This window comes from Alligator mississippiensis, chromosome 1 (genome assembly GCF_030867095.1).
Source record: "Alligator mississippiensis isolate rAllMis1 chromosome 1, rAllMis1, whole genome shotgun sequence".
NCBI lineage: Eukaryota > Metazoa > Chordata > Crocodylia > Alligatoridae > Alligator > Alligator mississippiensis.
In genome coordinates this window covers 30,837,201-30,860,894 of record NC_081824.1, presented here as the reverse complement: position 1 = coordinate 30,860,894, position 23,694 = coordinate 30,837,201, and the positions used below count along the sequence as shown (strand labels likewise).

Below are 23,694 nucleotides of genomic sequence, written 5' to 3'. Positions count from 1 at the left end.
CTTTTGACGTCATATAGGGAATAGTTCTCCTCTAGTTGTATAAGCTCTGTGTAAAACTCAGGGGTTTACAAGATACTGAAGTGTTCCATTTAATTCCGTTGCATGGATAGTAAGGGAGGACAGTTACAGGTTGAGAGAAGTTTTATGTAAGGAAATGTCATTTCGACTTTGTATATTTTTCTTGCAAGATCACATTTCAGGTGTATTCTTGGAGGGACGGTGTGAAATGAAAAGAGGCCTGTCTCGGCTGGGCAGAACCGACTCGAGGTGATTCAGAAATTACTCGTTCGACCGAGTACGCCATAGGACGTGGTTTCATCCCACTGGAGACCTCTATCGTGGGATCCATCAGGGCCTGCAGCCGTGGCATCTGGCTTGGCAAGTTTCCAGCCGGCTGACTGGCTAGTGGCCCGAGGAGAAGCCTGAGAGTCACGGCCTCTTTTCCCCCGTAAACCTCTACGCATACCTCAACACTGTCCAGGGTGGTTGGAACATCTCCGGGGTGACTGAGATGATGATGAGGCCATGGTGCGTTGATCTGCACCTGTGTCAGTCCCAACTGATGTACCTGCGGGTTCCAGGACACGTAGGATACTCCAATGCTGGCCGGCAGTAGCTGTTCTACAGACGGGTTCGGCCGTCGTCCATTATGCCACGCATGAAATTTGTGGCACACTTGACCTGCAACGAGAGCTGGGAGCGGAATGGGCCAATAGATGCTGCTCGCTACCACATTTAGATTAGTAGCGTGCCCCCTACTCCATGAGGCTTGGTGCATCAAAAGATTAGCCTTATTTAGGTCTAAGAAGCCTGACCTGAATTCCACCACTAGGCACCCTAGCCATATGGCTAGTGGTTCCCTAGGTTTTATTCCTGATTCCTGGCATGACTCTTGCAATTCACCCCGGGTGCGGGTGCGGTGTGTGATGGTGGTACGGGTTGCGCCTTGTGCATCAGTGCCCTGCTCGACGAGCACTATCGGGTGGAGTGCGGTCAGGAGAGGGTTAACTAAGTCGGGTGGAAGCACCAGGCATAATTCCCCTCCCTCAGCTGGGAGCACTGGATACAATTCCTCTCTCCCAAGTCAGCTGGGAGCACTGAATGCAATTTCTCTCCCTCATAGGGAGGCAGGCTTTCCCGTGGCGTCACTCCAGGGGGTGGGGCCAGGGGTGATAGCACCGCAGGCCGCCTCCTAGGGGAATCCCCGCGCTCTCCTGGTGTTCCCCCGCGCCATTTTCTGGCAGCAGCTTGGAGCCCCCCGCCGCCTGCTCCACGCACTCCATGCCTGCTGTGCGCAATTGCATTGCTGAACTTTTGTTTTTCCGCAGTAGACCCGTTACCGCACGACACAGCACTTTTATCACTTTCCCTTTCTTCCATTTTGGGCCCCCCGATTTCACCGCATGGCGGCCCTTGGTCTTTAAGCCTTCGTCACCACGTGACCCAGGCGATAGGGCCGGACAGTCAAACCAATCCGGCGGGGTGGGTTCTCCTTCTTCCCTCGGGTACCGGGGTGCCCTGGGCAAACTCTTGAGTGGGGGCCAGATTTTTCGCCTTCTTCGCCTTCACCCCCACTAAGAACTTAATTAGTTTCGTCTCCTTCACCGTGTCCTTAGATCCCATCCTCGTCGCCATGTCTCAGCCGGGCTGAACCGACTTGAGGTGATTTAGAAACTGCTCGTTCGTCAGGGCGGGCTGGTGAATGGAGAGGCTGACAAGGCTTAATGGTTGCAAAAAACTTTACTTACGTCACGGGTGGCTGTGACAGAAATGGTTTGGTCGTCTGGACAACAATGTGAGTTGCTCCAGCTGGCGAGGCCAATGCCAGTAAATTCGTCCGTAATTCAAGCCGGAGGGAAAAGGGTATGTCTGGGACTGCGTTCGGCGACGGGAAGAAGGATCGATAAGTGATCAGTCTATCGATCAGCTAGCCGCAAGTCGGATCTCTTTTGAGGCACTCTGCAGCGTGCTCAAAGCTCTTCGACTTGGGCGGAAGTCGCGCTAGTTTTTAAACGGCCAGCAAGCCAATTACCGGCCGCCACGTGTGAATAATTTAGCACTAGCCAATTGCGGGGCACAAATTTGCATCCGAATGGTGGGAACTCTTTGCACCGTGCATTTCTGTGCTGCAAAGAGAAAATGCATCCTGCAAAAGCAGCTGCAAAAGTGGCGGGAACTCTCTCCTGCACGCGGGTTCTTTATGCAGCAAAAACTCTCGCTGTGCAAGAGGCTCTCAGGTGTCAAGAAAATTCCATAGTGCCGAGGCACCAAACTCACTGGGTTATGACAAGGCCCAGTTATAAACTAAAGAAAAATGGGCCTTAGTGCTGATGAGAGATTTGAAACATAGAACTGGTATAACCTGATCCTCTCAAATGGGACATCTCTAGATACCAATTTTCATCCTCAGTAGTAGAAAGCCATTAAAGTGCACACTTTAACTGAAACAAAGCATGATGAGTTAAAACACAAGTGGTATTAACTCTTGAACCACCACTGGACCTTATTAGGGATGACTGGCGTTTAACCATACATTCGAGGTGCCTTATTTATTCACTTGGGCTGAGGTCCCCCACCACCACTGGATGTAGGTGTAATATGCCTTGCACTCCAGGTATGGCTAGTACACCCCTTGGGGGTCCCGTGACCCTTCACATTGCTCTAGCCCTAGGGTGTCCTCCCCTTCACACTTTCCTGCCATACCTTAAATGTAGTTATTAGGCTGGAAGGGAAGCTATCTAATAGGCCCCAGAGTAAGCCCCAGTTCCTCTAGGTACCAGTTGGTTCTTCCAGGGCACCAGTTATGCCTTAAGAGCTAATTAAGTGGCTCCATCCACCCCTTTACACCATGCCCATGCCTCACAGAAGCTGCCAATTAATGGTTTTGGTGAGCATTAGGTCCCAGTCCAACACTGGGACACCCCAGGCTTTTACATCTTTGTCAGGGCTTCAGCCTTTCTGGCCTCAGCCCTTTTATTCTCTCCCTGGTTCCTGTAGCCTAGGCCTACTGTCCTGGACCTGACTTCTGGGGCCCAGCCCAAGTCTCATCCTCTCAGATTATGCCCTGCTTGGGCTATGGGCCCATGGCCTTGGTCTTGCCCCGGGAAGGGCTGTCTCTGGGTCTCCTGGGTCTGCTTCGGCCCCTTCTAAAGTGGTGTTGTGGGTCTTCTAACCCTTTCTTGAGCTGGTCCCTCTGGCCCCAAACTCTGCCCTTTTCTGGGCTCTGGGCTCTCCGGTCCCAGTCTGTGGCTTGAGTCTGACCCTTGGCTGGGCTCAAGGTGGTCACATGCCCCTTGGGGACTTATGGGACCTCCAAACCACCAGGTAAAACACAACCCAAAACATTGGTACACTGGCTACAACTGAATTCTCTAGCACACTGGATATCTGAAATCTTCCATCTATACTGAGTCTCATTCCCCGGCAGTCCTCAGCTCCTTACTGCCTGTCTCTGAGATAGCAAGACCTCTATCAGGCATTCCTCAGCAAGCAGCTTACTGCAAGACTCCTTCTACTTTGGCCTCCAGGACCAGACTACTCCTACTGGCTCAGGGCCTGTGTTTATATATCTCCCTGCCCCTGCTGGTCATATACCTCCTTGAGCTGCTGCAGGTGTTTCCTGATTTAGTTTGCTGGCTCAGCCTCAGGCTGACTTACTGCTGCTGGATCCTGTGGTGCTCCTGTGCAAGACTCTAGTCCCTAATGCTGCTGCCACCATGAGCTCTGTGGTGAGTGCTTGATCAGACCTCTTCCATCCTTGAGTCTATTCACAGAGGCTTGGCTTGCCAGCAGGCCCCTGGACTTCCTCCCCATTCCCAGTACAGGTTCCCCTTGATTTATATAGTACATGCATTCCAGGAAAAGTGCACATAAATTGAATTTGCATAAAGGGAACCCAGTTTATAACATAACAAATAGGGATACACTCATGGGGTGGTGAGGAAGGGAGGGAGTAAGGCTGGGACTAGGGAAGGGGTGAGGTGAGGGGTGCAGCACAGCCCATCAGCTGCTTCTGGGGCTGCAGCAGGGAGCAAAGCAGAGGAAACTTTGAGTGGGTGCAGGGCACGGGACCGTTGGGCATGGCTCTTACGCTACGTGCACCCCAGGAGGTCTACAGGCTGGGGACTGCACTCAGCTCTTCCCGGGGATGGGGAGGAGGGGGGTACATGCCCCTGGATCTGCACGTGGGAGAACAGCAGGCTGCCGCTGAAGGCTGGGGCTGGTGGCAGCACCCGGCTCCTTCTGGCACTTGCCAGTGGCCTTTTGAGGGCAGACTGGGGGCAAGCTATAGCAAATTTTGGGGTGGCAGCAGCCCCGCTCCCATTGGTGTGGCCCACCCTGAGCTCCGGGAAGAGTCTGGTGCTGCTATCAGCCCCAGCTTCAAGCGGCAGCCTGCTGTCCACCCACATGCAGATCTGTGGGCACCCGCCCCCTGGGAAGAGCCCAGGACAGCCCCCCAGCCCTTCTGGGGTACATGTAGCAGCAAGAGCCGTGCCCCCGCCTCCTGCTGCACCCTGCACCCACTCACAGTTTCCTCTGCTGACAGGCTGCACCGCATGCCTCCCCCACCCCTTCCCCTACTGACTTACCTCACTATGCCCCGAGCCTCCACTTCTCCCCACTCACCCCAGCTCCTGCTGCAGCGGCCCTGGGAGTAACCAACACAACCTGCCAGAAGGGATCTTGGAAAATCATCGAGTCCAGACCCCTGCACCAAGCACGAAAGATAACGGGGTCAGATGACCCCGGCAAGGTGACCGTCCAGTCTCCTCTTGAAGATTTCCAGGGTAGGTGACTGTACCACCTCTGGAGGGAGCTTATTCCACAGTCTGGACACCCTGACTATAAAGACGTTTTTCCTAATATTGAGCCTGAATCAATCTTCCAGGAGTTTGTGGCCATTACTCTTGGTTTTCCCTTTGGGTGCTGTGGTGAACAGTAGCTCACCGAGCCCTTGATGTACTTCCCTAGTGTAGCAGTATGCTGCTACCAGGTGCCCTCTCAGCCTTCTTTTCCTCAGGCTAAAGTGTCCCAGATCCCTCAGCCTTTTGAGACTCGGATCATACATGGGTGGCTCTTCTTTAGATTCTCTCAAGTTTGTCCATGTCCTTGTTAAAGTGCGGTGCCCAGAACTGGACACAGTACTCCAGCTGCGGTCTCACCAGTGCTGAGTAGAGTGAAAGAATCACCTCCTTGGTTTTGCTGGAGATGCACTGATTGATGCACGCCAGAGTATTATTTACCCTACTGGCTACAGTATCGCACAGCCAGCTCATATTCATATTATGGTCTATTATTACCCCCAGGTCCCTTTCATTTGTGGTGCTAGTCAGTTTGGTGCCACCAAGCCTGTAGGTGTATTGGTAAAACAGAGGTGTTGGTAGTAAGTGCTGCTTGAACTGTGGTGGTGGAGGGGAAGGGGCATTGGGATATCTATTATTGATGGCGTTCAACCTCCCCTTGTTACTCAGGTCTACAGGTTTAGAGTGTTCCTGGATTCTCTGCACCTGGATCCTCAAGTGGTGATGACAGCCACCACTTGAGGATCTAGGAGTACCTCTCACCACCTCCATCTGGTTGTGACCCCTTCTTTTGGAACTGGATCTGGCCACTGTCATCCATGCTTTCGTAATCTTGAGGCTAGTTTATTGCAGTGTATTCTACGTGGGGCTGCCTGCAATGACCATGTGGAAGCTGTAGCTGGTGCATAATGTTAGTGGCCTGCCTTCTGATCAGGGTGCCTTCCCAGGAGCACATAACTTCAGCTCCTGGTAGCTTTCCAAGCAATTCAAGGTGCTGAACCTAGAAGGCCCTAAACAATACCTAAGGAACCACTTTCTCCCTTATGCCCCATCACAATCCCTAAGGTCAGCCAAGAACAACCTCTGACTAATACCATCAGTGCATCAAAGGCATCTGTTGAAAACACCTAGGAGATTGTTCTCGGTAGTCCTCAGCTTTGGAGCCCCCTTCCTCTTGAAGCCCACCAGAGCCTGACCTTGGACATCTTTCAGAAATGCTGTAAGACTCACTAGATCTTTCAACAGCCTAAACACTATTTGTTCAGACATTTAGCAAGCCAGACTAGGCAGGGATACTATTTAAGGAGCTTTTGCTTCATATCCTATTCCATCTGCTTTTATATGTTGTTTATCTCTCATGAAGTAAGCTTCCCTGAGTCTCTGTTGGGGATGGTGGTATAAAAATCTAATAAATAAGTAATGCCAGCTGCACAAGACGTTACTGCACTTACTATGTTCTTAGGTCTCTTCTGTGGAGCATCCCATCTGCAGAAGGAGAGTTGCTCACAGTAGCCATAACTTAAAATCATGCACCCTTGTACATGATGGAGCCTTAAGATGGGAGCACAATGTGAGGGCTCTCTGATTCCAGCTGTCTGTGCCTTACAGCTCTTAGCTCAGTCAGTGAACCTTTGGGCAGCTTTATAAAAGAATGCTGGAACACACTGCCTCTCTCTTCCTGAAGCTTCCCAATCTACTTTTCAGCAGTCTGATTTCCTGCATACTGCAGGATGCCCACTGTACTGTTGTTACTACACAGTCATTTAGTCCATGCATAACCAAGTACTAAATGACCATGCAGTAACCAGCATTACTGCACAGTAGCATCCCGGCACGGTTGCCTATCAATGCTTACTGAACAGTAGCTCATTACAACTGTGCAATAACACTGCATCACAGTTCGTGTCTGGCGACACTACTGCACAGTAAGCATCTGGTATAGACATGGCCACTGTGCTATAGAATGGACCAAATAGATCTTGGTGCTTGAATCATTCAAAACTCCCACTGACTACATATTTTTAGAAAGAGCTATGGAACTGGGTGCTTGTTCCTGTTTCTTTCTGACTGATCATAAGCCCAAGGTGTTTAATATGGATTCTTTAGAAAAGCAAATAAAATCATAGGAAAGTAGGGCTAGAAGGGACCTCATGAGATCATCCAGTCAGCCTCCTGTTTTAGGCAGGAACATCCCTGACTAAACCAACCCAACCAAGTATTTGTCTAACCTGCTCCTGAAAACTTCCAAGAATGGAGATTCCACAGTTCCTCTAGGTAGCCTGTTCCAATACTTAACTGTCTGAGTCAGAAAGTTCCTCCTAATCTCCAACCTTAATTTTTCTGCTGCAGTTTGAAGAAATTGCTCCTAGTCTTGTCTCCTACAGTCACTGAGAAACTAATTCCCATCCTCTCTATAATCACCCTTCATGTATTTCAAGACTGTTATCAAATCCCTGACTTCAGTCTTCTCTTCTACAGTCTAAATAACCCTAGTTCTTTCAGTCTTTCCTTGTAAGTCTTGCTTCCCTGAATCATATTTGTCCTTCTGTACTGGACCCTCTCCAATCTGAATCCTTCTAATTAATCAATCCAAGGAGTCTACAATATTTCTTTTAGATCTCATGAAAGGCCTTTAGTAATTCTTTGCTCTTGTTACATTAAGCCAAATTTCTTCTTGTGCTATCAGTTTAATTTTCAGGGTTGCACATTTACACAAGACACTTTACTGCACAGTAGACTCCTGCCGCTCCTGAGCCTGCATCATCCTCTTGAGGCAAGTGATGTGCCTCTCCTTGACGACAAGGAGCCAGTCCCTGAAAGCATGGTCCTCCTGGTCCCTCTCTCACTCCCACATCCAATCCTTGGCTCCCCAGGCCCATAAGTCTGCCACCCTGGCCTCCACTGTGGTAACCAGTCAGTCCAGGAGCAGGATTCTGTCCTGGGTGCACTGCTGGCAGAGGTGGTGGATGTGGAGGGCGCTGGCTGATGGTGGTGGCATCCTTGCTGGAGCATCCAGCATCCATGGTGGCCCGGGCAGTAGAGATCATGGAGGAGGACCGCCAGATGCTGGACACCATCATGCTGGTCACCTTCGTGCCACCTGCTGCCCTGCCCAGGCCCTCAGGGACCATACCAAAACCCTCAGTGGACCTGGGAGGAGGTGCAGCAGCACCTGCAGTGGCCAGGGCCCTCTGTCCCTGCTTCTGAGCTGGGTCCCCCAGGAGCTTGGCCACCTGCCTGGGCTGGCACCCACCAGCCATGTGGCCTCTGACCAGGAGATGCCCTACTGGCCCTGGCCACATGACCCCATGCAACTAAAACAATAATTCCAACATAAAACAAAGGCCCTTGTCTACATAAACCCTTTCTTCTCTGCCCCAGGTAATACTCTCTGGTTCCCAGGCTTGCAGAGTCATTCTGCTTCTCCTACCTGCTAGGGTCCTTCAGCCCTGCTGCAGAGAACTCCTCTCCTCAGGCTCTCAGGGCTGGGCTCCCTGACTGGCTCAGGCACTGGGCTTGTCTAGCCCCAGCTTGGCCCTCTTCCGGGCAGGTGGGGGCTGATTGCAGGCTCCTGCCACCTGGAAGCTGACTCTCAGGCAGCAGCTCCCCTTAAAGTGGCAGGCACCCCACAGTGCCCTGCTACACATGGGGCAAATTTTGCCCTCAGATGCATACAAGCAACTTGTAATATCAAATCCCACCAGGAATCAAAATAGAAATCTTTCTGCTTGTGGTTTTAGTTCTTTTACACCACACATAGCAGGGGAGCATCTCTAACCCAAAGCCTGAACTGTTGCTAGGAAACAAAATGTGTTTCAGTAACAGTGGCCAGGTCTTTGACTGTGTGATTGTATTTCCCAAATTTAGTTAGAAAGGTTAAAGTAAAACATGTCATTTTATTGTGTTGGTGGTAATTAATGGAAGCTATCCTCTGCCTGTGTGTAAACACATCAAGACATGAACACTGGATAAGTTTATTATTTCACAGCAAATACATAGCAGGCAATTCTCCCTCAAGCTATGACCCTTTTACATTACTCAGGTGATAGAAGAAGGCAGAAATATTGTCCAGAGAATACAGCATGAGCGAAGGGGCTCCTCTTCCAGAGCCCCAAAGGTACTATACCAGGGTGCTGTTAGTCTTCTAGCTAGTCTGCTGTGCCTATGGCCTTTAGGAAATGGAATGCCAGTCCCAGAACCCTGAAGTTGCTCTTACCAGTAATAGAGGCTCAGGAGGTCACTGGCAAAGCCCAGAAGACAGGGTGTGGAAAGGTTCAAGAGCTGCAGCAATAAACAGTGCCATCACAGACTGCTGGGGATCTCTGTGGGCTGGATCACACTGATGCATGGACAGGTTCTGGCCCATGGGCCCCTAGTATAAATGAATACTCTAGGCACAGGATTTCACACATTGCAAGTGAATCAACTTGAAATTTGTGCTCTGACAATTCTTTCTACCCTAACGTTTGGAGCAGATGCATTGCCCAAGTGAAAAGGTTCTGTTATGTACTACAGCAGGGGTAGGCAATTATTTTGGCTAGAGGGCCACTTAATGAGTTTTGGTGATCTGTTGGGGGCCACACATGTAAAATATTTCAGAAGACAGCATTTAACAAATTATAGATAAAAAAAAATCATATTCTAAAACTCAACCATCTACTGTAACATATTTTAATTGTATTAAAAAAAATAATGTCCTGATTTATGTTTTTCTGAATAGTGTATATAGAAGCAATTGCATAATAACTCAAAATAAAGTCTTACTCTTGTATATTGTGCAGGGGGGCAGGGGGTGTATGTGGAGGATGGGCAAGGTGGGGGGTGGGTGGGGGTGTTTGGAGTGTGTGTATGAGTATGGGGAGTCGATGGGGGGTGTGCATATGTATGTCGGGGGCTGCCCATGTGCTAGGTCCTGGGAGCCAGCCAGGGGCAGGGATAGGGAAGGAGGGGGGACAAGGGGATGTGCAACAGAGCTTGCCTGAGCAGTAGGGTGCAGGTATAGTCCAACCCTACCCCAACCCCCCCATCTGGCCTGCAGCTGCCCCAGAAATAAATCAAATTGGCAGACCGGATCCAGCCCGTGGGCCATATTTTGCCCAGGCCTGTGCTACAGTCATTCATCCTGATACAGATAGTCTGTTAGGAAGCCCAAGCAAGAAAGGTAGGCCAGTCAAGTGCACCAAATCATTCACTGAGTGTACTTGTACATGTGACAATATCATGATGTAGACATGACAAAAAATTTCCTTTGTGTGGCTTAATGGCATCCCACGTTATACATATGGAAGTTTTGGGGGTTTAAATGCGTTTGCAATTTGGAATGTTACAGCCATGAGTCAGCTCACCCCCCAGCTGTAGGAGAGGTGGGCAGGCTCTGCAGAATGAAAGGTTTGGGTCCCTCGCTGCTTCTGCCTTCAGCAGGCTCCTGCAGCTGGCAGGATACCTGGGGCTGCTTGGGAACGGGCTGGCTTTCCCCTGGGGCAGCACAGGGAGGTGGTAGGAGGGTGGCTGGGTGTGCTGGTGGCTGGAGAAGGTAGCAGAGATGGTGCACAGGGTGCGGGGCTGCCTGGGCAGGCCGGTAGCTTCCCTGAGCCCGCTTGAGTTTCCAGTGCCCTGTGCACCATCCCCACCGCCTTTTCTGGCCACCAACATACCCAGTCACCCTCCTGCTGCCTCACCGCACTGCCCCAAGGGCAAGCTAGCCCATTCCAAGGTAGCCCCAGGTGTCCTGCCAGCTGCAGGAGCCTGCTGAAGGCAGAAGCAGTGAGGAGCCCAATCCTTTTTTTCTGCGAAGCCCATGGTTGAGAGGTGAGCTGACAGATTAATGGCACAGATTAGTAACCCCCTGACTGTGGGAGAAGTGGACAGGCTTCACCAGAAGAAAAAAAAAAGATCAGGAGCTTTGCCACTTCTGACTTCAGCAGGTGCCTGTGACCACCAAGACAATAACATATATAACAGTATATAACAATAACATATATAACAGTGATGGAAAAATAAAACCTACTGTTTCAATGAAAAACTCACCCTTTCAATTTAGGGGGCATAGAATGCAACCTAAGGACTAAACCACTGTCATGTGTACAAGCACCCCTTATGAGCTTTTGTGGTCTACAAGAATTCTTGGTAATGAGACCAGGTCATGATACAATCACAGCTAGCACTGGTATTGCTATTAAAGAAATGTAAAGAGCAAACAACAAAATGAAAGGGAGGGGCCTTAGCTGGGAAAGAAAGGGGAACACAGCAGCTCCTGTGGATTACAGGTCACCATCATACCATAGTTACTATGCTGAGATGATGAAAAAAATTGTTAATTGTTTCCTGGGAAATAAAGTCATGCTGGTCAAAATCCCTCCGAGACTATGGCAGCTCATTCCTGGGAAAAGCTAAAATTTCTAAGTGGCATGTGATTTCCAGCCCCTGGCAACTCCAGAATGCATGTGGTTTGATTAAGTGATAAACACTACATTGTGATCATTCAGTAGGCCAGAAAAGGCCAACAGGAATAGCTAAAAGCCAGAGAAAAAGATAGGGATCACTAATCAACTTACAAATTAGCTAATCAACCTGTGCTATTCAAGTCTCACCATGTGAGTGAGTTTATAACTGTAATTATGCTATTTTAGATATTTTTGAATCAATTTAAAATGAGCATTTATTTTTCTATGGTAAACTCACTGTCATCCATGGGGTTTTGTTTGTTTTTTGTATTTCTTTGGTTTGGGAGGGAGGGATGGGAAGGGAGAGGAAGGAGGGGCTGCTGTTTTTTTGAACAACCACCTTTCACTATAATTTTAACCTTACAGGACACATGGATATAGACAGAAACAGCTATACTGGTATTGCTTTTGGCTCAGCTGCAGCATTTGGTAATTTTTTTTTACTGAGGTTTACTGAAGATTTTGTAAAATAAAATTTAAAAAAACAAACAAACAACCAATCTGGCTAAATATTGCTGGATGATTTGCCATTAGTGTAAAAATGAAAGGGCTATTAAGAGGGCTCCTGTTCTCCAGGCCTCGGGAAGTTTAGTTAGCCATGAATCCTTTATTTTTTTTTACAGAAGCTAGAAGAAGCGGAAGCCACAGTCCATCTCCCAAGGGAGCTGGACATGCAAGCAGACAAACATCACGTGCGCAGTGGTCATCCAGAGCATGAAGCTCTTCCCATGTCTCCCACTCTGCAGAGGGACAGGTTGGTTGGGTAAGTGGCCAGGTGCTTCTCCAGCTCTAGCACTTCCCACTTGAGCTGCTACTGGACCACCTCCCTCTGCCTGGTGTGCCCCCCGCGTGTAGCTGTGGCAAAAAAGCCGGATGTGCACCTTCCCCACATCCCACCATCTCCAAGCCAAGGGGAAAGCTGCCCATTGCTCCTGCCAGGCCAGCCAGAACTCCCGGAAGGCCTCCCTGAAGCCCACATCCTCCAGCAGACTGGCACTGAAATGCCAGTAGGCTGACTCTGGACGCCCAGGCCCTAGCGTGGCCTGGGCCCAGACAAGGTGGTGATCACTGAAAGGGGTTGGCCAGATACCAGAGGAGCATGCCCAGGCAAAGTGCAGCAACAAGATATAAATTCAGTCCAACTGGGAGTGGCATGCCTGCTCCTCCCCCACCCTCACACAGGTGAAGGCAGGGGGTCGGTAGGGTGACAGGCATGCCAGATGTCCACCAGGGAGTAGTCTGACAAGATCTCTCCGAAGACACCCATGGTGGCCTGGTTCCGTTCCTTGCCCAACCAGTCTTGCGCAGCTAGGGTGATATTAAAGTCCCCACCAAGGACCAGGCACTCTTGAGGGTTGAGGGTGTCAATGTATGTGGCCACCTGGCAGAAGAAATCCACCAACTCCAGGTCCGTCACAGAGGCATACACATTCAGAAGGTTCAGGATCAGCCCCCACACCTGGACCCAGAGGTGCAGCAGCCCAGCACCATCTCAACATCCTGGAGAGCCTCTGGCTGCAGGCCTGGGGAGAACAGGGTGGCCACCCCGCAAGAGGTGGCCAAGAAGTGACTAAAAAAGACCCTGCCTCCCCACTCCAGCCGCCAATTTGGTTTGTCGGCTGGAGTCGCCAGGGTCTCCTGCAAGAATACTATGGAGTGCCCTCCCTCCTGAAGGAAGGAGAGAACCCAGCACCTCCGGAGGCACTTCCTGCAGCCGTGGACATTGAGGGTCATGATCTTAAATGACATCATGGCCGGAGGAGTGGAGTAGACAGTTCAATAAGGGCTTTGCGCATCTCAACGCCTGGTGTGAGGCCCGCTGGTTCGCATAGCGCCCACCCATATGTATAGAGGGCATCTATGAAACTGCGGGCCCACCTATAGATCTGGGTGTTGCAGCTTTTGGGCCCTTTGCTTCCCCCATCAGTGCCCTTGCAGTGGCAAGGATGCTGTCAAAATCTCCCCAGCAGTCCAAGGTGAGCTGTATGTTGCTGGCAGACCAGCGGGTGTAGTCACGGTTAAGAAACGCAAGTAGCTCCTCCCTGGGGACCACTGGGACCATGGAACCTGCTGGTTCTTGGGCATCCTCCTCCTGGTGCTGGGGCTCAGTGGGCTCCTTAGGCACTATCTGAACCCCCCAGTCTGCTAAGACCCCAGACTCAGGTTGGGATTGGGAGAGTTCTGCAGCCCCTTGAGACAGGGGTGGGGGTAAGGGTCGGGGTGGGACTCTTTCACAAGATGGTGGGGTAGAGCTGGAGCCCCAGGGGGCCTGTCCAGGGTTCCTGACAAGAGTGGCCTGTTGATTAGGGGACCTCATCGTGACCCACTCTGGTGTGGGACTATGGGGCAGGCTGAAGGTGAGGTTTTTCTGGGAGAGGGGAGAGAAGAGACCTACCAAGCACTGAGGTGGCTCTGGCATCTGCCTCGGGGTCCTGGAAAAAGGGACCTCCTCCCTCAGGACTCACTGGGGTGAGCCCCAGGGTCTCTGTATGCCTCAGATCAGAGGGAGGAGGCTCCACTGCTGGGCCTGCCTTTGGGTAGGCTGAGGCCTCAGCCTTGGTGCCTGTGGTCTCAGGGGGTAGGCCCTAGTCAGCAGAATGAGGGGGTTCCTCCATGGGCTCCTGTTTAGGACTATCTAGCAGCCCAAAACCTCCTCCAAAGGGATCACACATTTGATCTTTCCCAGGGGTGGGGTGTCACATGCAGCTGAGGAGGCCCCCCGGAGGTTGAGCCTCTCCTTACCCACGTATGGTGGTCTTGGGAGGGGGAGAGGAGTCCTCCATGTCAGAGGGCTCCAGCTGTGCCTGGGCCTTCCTCTTGCCTTTATGCTCAAAGAGGACCTGCATCCACTCAGCCATAGGGCAGTCCTCAGGTGGACAGGCTCCGGTAGAAGGTGAAGGTTGGGGGGGCAGCCACAATGGGGGAATGACTGGGGGCAGGGGGGCCCTGCTCCCTCTCTCTCCCTGGTTGCTGCTGCCCTCCCTGGGACTCTGACAAACTTGGTTAGGGGGTGGTGTCCCTTAAGCTCACCGGGGAGAGGGGTGCTGGTGGTAGGGGCACCTCTCTTGCCAGTGGGACCCGTGGATGCCCTCCCCACCTGGCCGGCGGGGCACTCATGATGCACGTGCCCCAGGGCACAACACCAGAAGCACTGCTGGTCCCCTAGTGAAATCTTCACCAGGCACCCCCAGCCTCCAGCTATGCTCCCATGGCCAGCTGGATCATAACCTGGTGACAGAAAGAGCGCACATGGCAGAAGCCAGGATCTTGGCACCCCAGTGACAGGGCCACCACTGCAGAGACAACTCTCCCCAAGGTTTGGAGCTGGGGGAAACAGGTCCCAATTGGAGATATAGGGGGGTGATGAAGTTGAGAACTACCTTGGGTCCCCAGCTCTTCTACAGGCTCAAGGGGGACATATTTGCCCTCCACCACAAGCCCCCTCTCTACCACCTTTGTATGGCAGCCTCTGAGGCAAGGAAAAAGACACCTTTGCCATGAAAGCAGGAGCCACCATGATCTTGGGGGCCCCCACTACCTGAGCCAGGGCCTGCACCCAGTTCTCAAAGTGCAGGTTCTCCTGCTTGGGCAGCTGGCACTTCACCCCGTGCCTATGGGTGAATGCTGGAAAGGGGACCCTGCTTTTCAAGCTGGAAGAGCCAGCAGTGGAGGGTTCAGGTCCCCTGGCTTCAGGTCTCCCCCCAGCTACCTGTGCATAGCTGCAGTTACCCCCCCCCCCCACTGGAGGGCCACATTGGTAGGGCCAGGGCTAGGGCCAGGGACAGGCTGAGTGGGCATGCTAGGTGGTGTAGTGCACCTGGTCTTCTCAGGTGCTGGTGGTCTAGGCTTGGGGGCAGGGCTCTTGCCCTTCCCACCCCCAGCTGTGGAGGAGACTGAAGAGAAGCCCTTCCCACTGCCCTTGCCCTTGGTCCCTGATGATGAGGAAGGGGGCTTGGGAACCCCTCCGGGGGTGGGGGAGCTGGCCAGGGGTGACCTACTGGAGTCCCACCTGTCCCTGAAGCAGAGGTTGCAGGCTTCTCCACCCCCGGAGGAGGTTGGACTGACCCTGCATCCAGGATGGAGGCTGCAGGGGCATGCATCCACTTGGGGGCTTGGCTGGGACCTTCCCCCATAGTGGGGACTGCAGGAATCTGTGGGGACATCTGCACCCCCAGAAGGTTCCTGCCCTGTCATTGTTTCACATGAGGGCAGGGAAGACAATAAAAGAAAAACAAAATATCCAGTGGGGCTGGTGAATCTAGTAGGGGCAGGCAGGGGCTGAAGCTCACTGAGCTACAGCCCCACAGGAAAAAAAACAACAGGAGGCCTATGCTTTCAGAATGTGGTGGAGGGGAAAACACACATACACACACACGGGCTGGGGAAACTCAAGCTGGCTTACTTAGCCACACAACAAAACACCAGGGCAGGGGGAGTGGACTACAGGACTTACCACACAAGGTCAAAAAACACACAGGGAAGGCTACTGAGGCAGATGTAAAAGATGGCTGGAATGGTAAAGGGGCTCTGTTTGTTGAAGATTTGTCCAGAAGCCCCTCAGGCCTCCAGCCAGGCGCTCAGCAGCAGAGCAGTAGGCAGGAAGACAAAGCAGCATCAGATACAGTGAGGTAGCAGTGGGGGAGGCCAGGAGCAGTCAGTCAATTAGGGAGTAATCCAGTGCAGGTGTGGTATCAGGTAGTGCAAGGTAGCACAGCAGGGAATCTCCCTCGCTCCTGAAAGGGGGCACCAACAGAAACACAGGACAGCAGCAGTGATGGCGGGAGCCGTTCAGTTCAGCCACTCAGGGTGTGCTTCCAGTGAAAGTGGAGGTGAAGGTGGGGGTTGATCTACCAAGGCAGCTGAGGCAGGTAAGGCACCTTTAGGTTCTGGCAGTCATGGTGGGGGAGGAGGGGCTTACAGGTGGTGCATGCTCCCTCCCCAGGCTGTCCCCCAACTACAGCTTGGCGGTGGGCTCGGCAGCAGGCCTGAACAGGGGTGCAGAAACTGGGGTGTAATGGGCCCCTCCCCAAGGGGGACCAGCAGCATGCAGCAGAGGACCCTGCCATGGGGTGAGCAGCAGCAGCAGTCCAAGTCCAAGGGGTGTGGCCAACTCACTCACAAAAGCTCTGAGGCCAAGCTAGCAGAAGCCAGAGGCAGGAAAGAGACTGGTTATCTTCTCTCTAGAAGCTCCTGAGGCCAAGCTTGCAGCAACAACAGCAGCAGAAGCCACCCAGGACAGGAAGGGGTATGGCTAACTTTCTCCCAGAGGCTCTTCCCCCAGAAGCTCCTGAGAGCAAGTAGCCCTGAGCTGCTCATCAGGGCAGCTTTTCATACTCCTGCAGCCAGCACAGGTGCTGGCCCCAGCTGTTAGCTACCCCTGGCTGCAGTTCTGGGAGGAGCTGGGCCGGTCAGTTTGCCCCAAGTGGCACAATTTGCCCCACACCAAAGTGCATGTTCAGGCATGTGTGCTGAGGCACAAATCTCCAGCACAAATCTGTGTCACTGCTATTTGAGCTGCTGCAAGCGCACATGTGGATGTGCCCCGAAAACCAGCAGATAGAATTATTGTACACACCCAAAGCAACCTTCACTCTGTCCTCTTTGTGAGGTGACCCAGCACGCCCACAAACATGCATGCATATGCACTCTGCCTTTGTAGGCAGTACTCAGTACTCAGGTAGTTGGTTACCTGACAACTGGCAGAGTGTCCAATGACTTTGGTGGCTAAAGCAAAACTCATGTTTCAATGGGCTTTACTACTCCTGTTCTACACTTAAACACTAAGCCTGCTATGTAGAAACAGAGTAGTGATTCACCCCTTCTACAACCTGTCCTGTCTCACTCACAGGGTTCTATCTAACAATATTTTCAGTGAACCCTGAGATCATGCATACCCACCCCCCTGTTGATATAGGACAGTGAGACCACATCTGTGCACTACTACTGACAATCTACAGAACTCACCGCTGAGTGGAGGCGTACTAGATCCCTCACTGTTCATGCACATCTCTCTCCCTTGTTCACACAAAGGGCTGGCTCCAACCAAAATATCTGCTCTGCCAAACTGCTCCAAATCATCTACTTGTCATTTAAATCAGCTACACCTACCATTGTGAATGCAATTGGGGTGCATGCAAATAATTCCCAGGATGTGTTGCTGGCTCCAAGGGCAGAAGATGAAAGCATACAACCCAGACCTCAATATTTCTTGGACCTCAGAATCTTATGCTTGACACACTTGAACTCTTAGTATTCCCAGTGTTCTGGGAAGACATGAAACCCAACATGACCTTTTCTCCAGGGAAATAAAATTTTATTTTTTACTGAGCAGAATTTGATTTTACTTTTCTCTTTAAAAAACCCCAAACCCTAAGAAATTGCATTAATGTTAAAAGTGTTCTTTTGGTTGTAAATCAAGCACTCGGCATTTATAAAATGACAGATTTAAGGTTGTCCAGGCAACACTTCTAAAATCTCAGTATTGTAGACCTGTAGAACTGTGTGTTCTACAGGATCTCTTCTTTCAACAGTGCCCAGAATGGCTGGTGTTCAGAGAATAAATCAGCACAATCCACCACACGAGTTTGTTACCCATAGGGCTTCCAATTTATTTGTTCTAATAGTAAGAAGTCTGGAAAAAAGCTGGGAGCTGGGGTGGGCGGGGCTGGGACAGCAGGCGGGGGATGTAGCCTGTGTGATTCGGAGATTTGGCTAATTCAGCAGCAGCCGAATCTCCAAATCAGATTTGCCTGAATCAATTCGGGACAGTGATTCAAATCACCGAATTGAATCATTGTCCCTTGAACTGATCGAATCCGAAGTGAATACTAGCCACTTTGCACAGGCCTAGCATTTACCCAAATAATCTTGTCAACCTTAAAACTGGCATTTCCAGATTTTCAAAGTTTACTTTTACAAAATTAACAGCTTTCTTCTTACACAGCATTTTTGTACGTAACCCTGGCAGAGATGTAGCTACAAAATATTGCTCTTGTGAGGGACTGTCTTGTAGAGATTCATGAGCTCAATTTAACCAGACTGGGAAAATTCTAGAAGCAGTCTAGCCAGGGCAGTACAGAGTTCCACATGGGCTAATTTACCTTGATGTGGCCTAATTACTTCCAGATTAGAGTGTCTCAGCTAAATCCATACACGTTGCTGAGAACCTATCCAGAGACACAGAATGAAACATAGGCCAGATCTATGTTACAAGGCATGCCCTCTGGCTGACAGTACTGTGCCAGCAAAACCCTTGGGATGACCATAGCTCTGCAGGCAGAAGATTACTTTTGTTGGCCTAATTTGTGTTAGCAAGATGGTATAGCTATGCTGGCAGACAAACCCCTTCTGTAGTGTAGGCTGTGCCTGCACTGGGGTGTTCTGCTGATATAACTGTGCTGGACCCAGCTATAGTGGCAGAGGCTCTCTAGTGTAGACAAGCCCATGCTAAGCTAATAGGTTCCATAGACAGGGGCTGTGAAACTGACAGCCCACAGGCAGCACAGAATCATCTCAGGGGGTCATCTAATCCAACCCCCTGCTCAAACAGGATCATTCTCAACTAGATCATCCTAGCCAAAGCTTTGTCTAGCTGGGCCTTAAAAACTTCCAAGGATAGAGTCTCCACCACCTCTCTGAATAACCTGTTCCAGTGTTTGACTACCCTCCTAGTGAGAAAATTCTTCCTAATATCTAACCTAAACTTCTCTTGCTGCAACTTGAGACTGTTGCTCCTTGTTCTGTCATCTGCCAGCACTGAGAATAGTATGTGGCCCCAAAGGGTAATTTGCTTCCCACTTTGCTTTCCTGCTGCTGCAACCAAAGCCCCCAGGCATAGGTGATGCGTTGTGGGGGGGAGGGGACACATGCCCCCCAGACATTGGCTGCTGGCAGCCAGGGAGTGGGGAGTGATGACCGGTGCCCCCCCCCCCCCGAGAATGTGGGGGCACCGAGAGAAGTGCCACTGGTGCTTCTGGGTTTGTCAGTGGCAGCAATTGGCCGCTGGGAGACCCCCTCCCCCCGGTTGGTTATCAGCCACTGGGTAAGCCCCCCACCTCATCAGCAATCAGCCGCTGGTGCCCCCCCCCCAGGATCAGGAGGCTCCTGTCACCCATGTCCCCAGGTTTCCCCTCCCTCTAGCTTCTGCTGACTTCTGACTGCTGCTGAGGGAGCCTGCAGCCAAGGGGCTTGGAGGACCCCTGATACCACATAGAGCAGAGGCACCAGTATAGTGCAGTGAGAGTCACTGATTGCACCGTGGGGTTCAGGGGCACTCACACTGTACTTTGTCTGTCTCGTATGGCAAGTGCCTGGGTGCATGTGTCCCATACAGCATGTGGCTGTGGGACCTGTAGCTCCTAGCCACTCCAAAGTTGGGCAGTCCTGCCACAGATAATCAACATCTAATTAAAGGATGTGTTGAGCACTTTTCTACACAGTGCTGAAGCAAATGGGACTTCAGAGCACTCAGCACCTGACAGAATTAGGCTGTTCAGCCATCCACAGTAAACTAGCAGGAATAAGCCCACAGTGATTTTGAATGAAAGGGTGGAAGAAGACAGTAATACCATATACCTGACATATCAAGAAGAATATTTTCAACTGATTGAGAGTACAACCCTTTAAACTACTGCAGTACAAGCACATGCAACCAATAATATCCTTTCTCCCTGTTTTAGCTCCACACAAGTCAGAAAACAAGCAATTATGCCCTTCTTAGTCCAGTCTCTGTATTATTTTTCAATATGCTTATCAACCAGGAAAATAGCAACTGTTTATGTGAAGTCTGCAACTGGAAACAGGCCTCAGATATTGCATTTAGACCTGGAAACTGTGCTTCCCTGTCAGTTTAGGATTAGATTATGTGGATTGGGGGTGGGGGGTGGCATGTGTGTTGGAGAGGAACCATGGCATGTGTGTTGGGCTTCAGTGAACTATTAGGAACATAAGAACAATGATGCATGAGTCATTAGGCTCAGTCCCCTGCTGTTGCAGGTTAGCATGTCTTATAATTCCTTTAGTAAAGTGATCAACAGGGATCCTGGTTTTCTCTGATAAAAAAAAACTAATCACAATTTTCAGGTTAAAAAAAGTAACTTCAAATCCACATTTTTCTGTGATCAAAATGAAACACCACTATATACACACACGCACACACACACACATATATATATGTGTGTGTGTAAGTATATATATATATATATATATATATATATATATATATATGTATATGTACATGTATATGTGTATTAGTGGTGTTTCATTTTGATCACAGAAAAATGTGGATTGTGGGTTACATTTTTTAACCCGAAAATTGGGGATTTTTCTTTTATCAGTGTCCCAGGGGGACACAAATGGAGGTCCCTGGAATCCCTCCCATGGCGAGACCTGAGGCTGAGGCAAGCTCCCAGAAAAAGAAAACCAAAAGCCCTAAGGAGGGCGCTTACTTACCTTCAGCAGGAAAAGCCATGCTGCACCGAGAAGAGCCGCCAGCACGGTTCATCAACCGCTTTTATTTGCGGCTGGGAGCAATGCCGGTGGATGACATCAAAAACTGCCGCCCGGTGGATTTAAAAGCTGGCGGCAGGAAAACGACAGAGGCGGTAATTAAACCAGGGATAGAGGGTAAAGCTGCCCCCCCTGGGCTGCAGAATCACCAAGGGGGATCTGTGGGAGTCCGGACGGGGACCTACCAGAAGGGTCCCGGCTCTTTTAAAAGGGTAAACACCTGGCTCGGCAGGAGAACCGGGCCAAGGAGGACAGCGTCGAGGGATCCTGATGACCACGGATGCCAGACATGTGAGTGGGGTGGGCTGTGGCCCAAACCCCTACTGTTCCTTTCTTTTTTCCTTTTTCTTTCGTTTCTTGGTTTACATTAGTACCTTGAAGGGCACTTAGAGCCTAAACCAGGGAAGCATCCGCAATTGACCCAAAGGGTCAAGAAGAAGAGTGGAGGCAGCCTCAGTGAACCCAGCAGCTCAGAGATAGGGCCAAGGAGGAGGTTGAGGCAGGACCGGTCCCACACCCCGTAGACACCTGGGGCGAAAAAAGACACTGAGGGACAGGCAAGAGGGGACAGGAGCAGGAGTAAACACCAAAGAGACAAGCCGGCGACCCATCACCTGGTCATCCTGAAGGCTGGCGTACGGCTGGGGTGTAGGGGAGGTGGAGCCTCAAGAACGCCTGCAAGGGGCAGCACCCAGTTCGCGAGTTTCCACGAGGGAGAGTCCCACTACTGAATGGAAGATCAAGTCATGGAAGACGAGTGTCGGGGCCTCCCTTGGGGTTGAACGCAGCCCAACACCCAAGTCTTGGGGACACACCCCGAGGCCTGAACTGGGCATGCACTCCAAGGCTGCTAGACAGTGCCTATATCAAAGTAGATGGGTGCAATCAGAGAAAACCAGGATCCCTGGTGATCAAGGTCCATCTCTTAAGAATATGCTGTGGACTTTGATCACATTCAATATTAATATTAAATTCTAACTTATGCTGCTGGCCATTTTCACAGCAGTTAATGAACACAGGCAGAAAAATTAAGTTAATCCAAAAGCAAGCATACTGAGAAACCCAAAGAGAATCATATACCACATCCTACCACCAGAAAACACCAGAAGTGGACAATAAATACATATCAGTACAGGAACAAGATAAGATATGGCTTGCTATGCTGTTGAATCCTGATATGCATATAGATGCAGTCAAATCTTATTTCTGGGTAAGAAATTAGGAAAAATATTCAAAGAGTGGAACACAGATGCAACCCACTGAGTACATGAATTATCTATGTATATAAAGCTAGACCTGCCTGTCATATTAAATCAACACACCAGATGCAACAATAAAATAAAACAATTCTTTATTTCTTTGCATAACACTTGCTATAAATCTTATGCATCCCAGAATATTATCTACACAGCACTAGGGGTAATGGAAAAGAAGTTTTACTTTCCAGCAATTCTAAGGAGGAAGCCACAAAGCAATAAGAAAGAGATTAATTTTGTTAAACTGTATATGATCATTTTCTAGAGATATAAAAGAATCTTCACCTTTGTTCTATACTGTTCAACTTATTGTGACAATCTTACTAAAGAAAGACCTTGATAACCCAGAAGTTAGAGAGGAACTCAAAACCTTCATGATTCTCTCCTTGCAAAAAGAAGCTCAAGTGAGATTCCTCATCCTAGACACATGACATTCAGGAAATCCAATTGCTCTACAGTAAAAAGAAAACAAATTCCATTTTTCTAAATCAAGAGGCTTTATGACAATTTTTATCCTCCATGTGCAGTATTATTAGGCACTGAGCCAAAAATGCGTTTTATCTCCACTCCCAAAAGCTCAGAAGTGGCTGTAATGGATCAAGCACAGCTCCATGCAACTACTTCAATAAAAGATGCCAAAAAGGTAGAAAAATATCAACTGCTAAGATGGCTGCATGTGTTTTGAATACTGAGAGGTAGGGAAAATAGCTGAGAAAGGCTGCAATTTAATGAATAAATGAGTCATTTAAATCCAATGGAAAGTCTTGGAAATGACATGATTCAGGAAGAAAGCACAAGAACTCAAACAACTCTTTCAATTTGGTCATACAGTATATTTAGGGTAATGTCACTTGTCACAGGTCCAAAGGCAAATGGACAAGTTTACTAGAGGCTTGGGCTGACAGGCAAAAGATCACCCTCCCTAGGCAGGGCTTCATTAATGGGTGCTATATTGATCCTAACTGACATCGGTTTAAGAAAAGCCTTGAGCCAATGAGTTTACTGCAGTTTTACAGTCAGTTAATTCAAAAAACACACCACAGATGTGTGGCCTAGACCTCCCTGTCCTGATTTATGACTAGTGCAACTCTCCCCCAGAGGGCCTGGGTAACTCTATGAAATATTATTGTGTCAGAACATGGCTGTCAATAGAGCTAGGTCATAGCTTAGTGGGACTGGAGGCCAGGACAAACTGTTTGCAGCATGGTGCCAGCTAAGCCTCCCCCCAAGGTTTCATCATGGGTAGCTGACATGATACTTAACATATTTTCTCTTGGGTCCACCACTGATTGTGAAATCCCATTCAGCCCTGGGACAGGTAATGAAACTGCTAATGACTGTGGTAACATTTTGCTGCACAGGCAGACCTAACAGTAAAACCCTCCTGTTACAGTACTGAATTAGCAGCTTAGCAGGAATTGCCTACCTGAGTTGCCTCTGAGTCCTGCCTAGAAATTAATTCTCCACATCCCTGGTCACTGGCTCCTTCAGCAGAGTCCCTCCAAAGAACTATTCCCTTCAGGCAGTGCCAGGTAAGTTGTTAGTGTTAGTTTTAGCTATATTTCAAACAGCTAAAAGAGAAAAAAGCAATAAAATTAGAGCACTGGAAATCCAAGGTTTATGAAAAGTCCCCAGGAAGCAAAATACATTTTGAGAAGCAGATGCTTACATCTATGCACTGAAGCA

At 50.0% G+C, this 23,694-nt stretch overlaps 1 long non-coding RNA gene across 1 annotated transcript in view; it reads right to left on the bottom strand.

The window, feature by feature from the left end:
• LOC106738860 (uncharacterized) overlaps positions 1–23,694 on the bottom strand; it is a 97,258-nt gene that overhangs the window by 28,852 nt on the left and 44,712 nt on the right. The window contains exon 6 of the long non-coding RNA XR_009462984.1: positions 23,435–23,579. This is a non-coding gene — a long non-coding RNA (uncharacterized LOC106738860). The remainder of the gene's footprint in view (positions 1–23,434; positions 23,580–23,694) is intronic.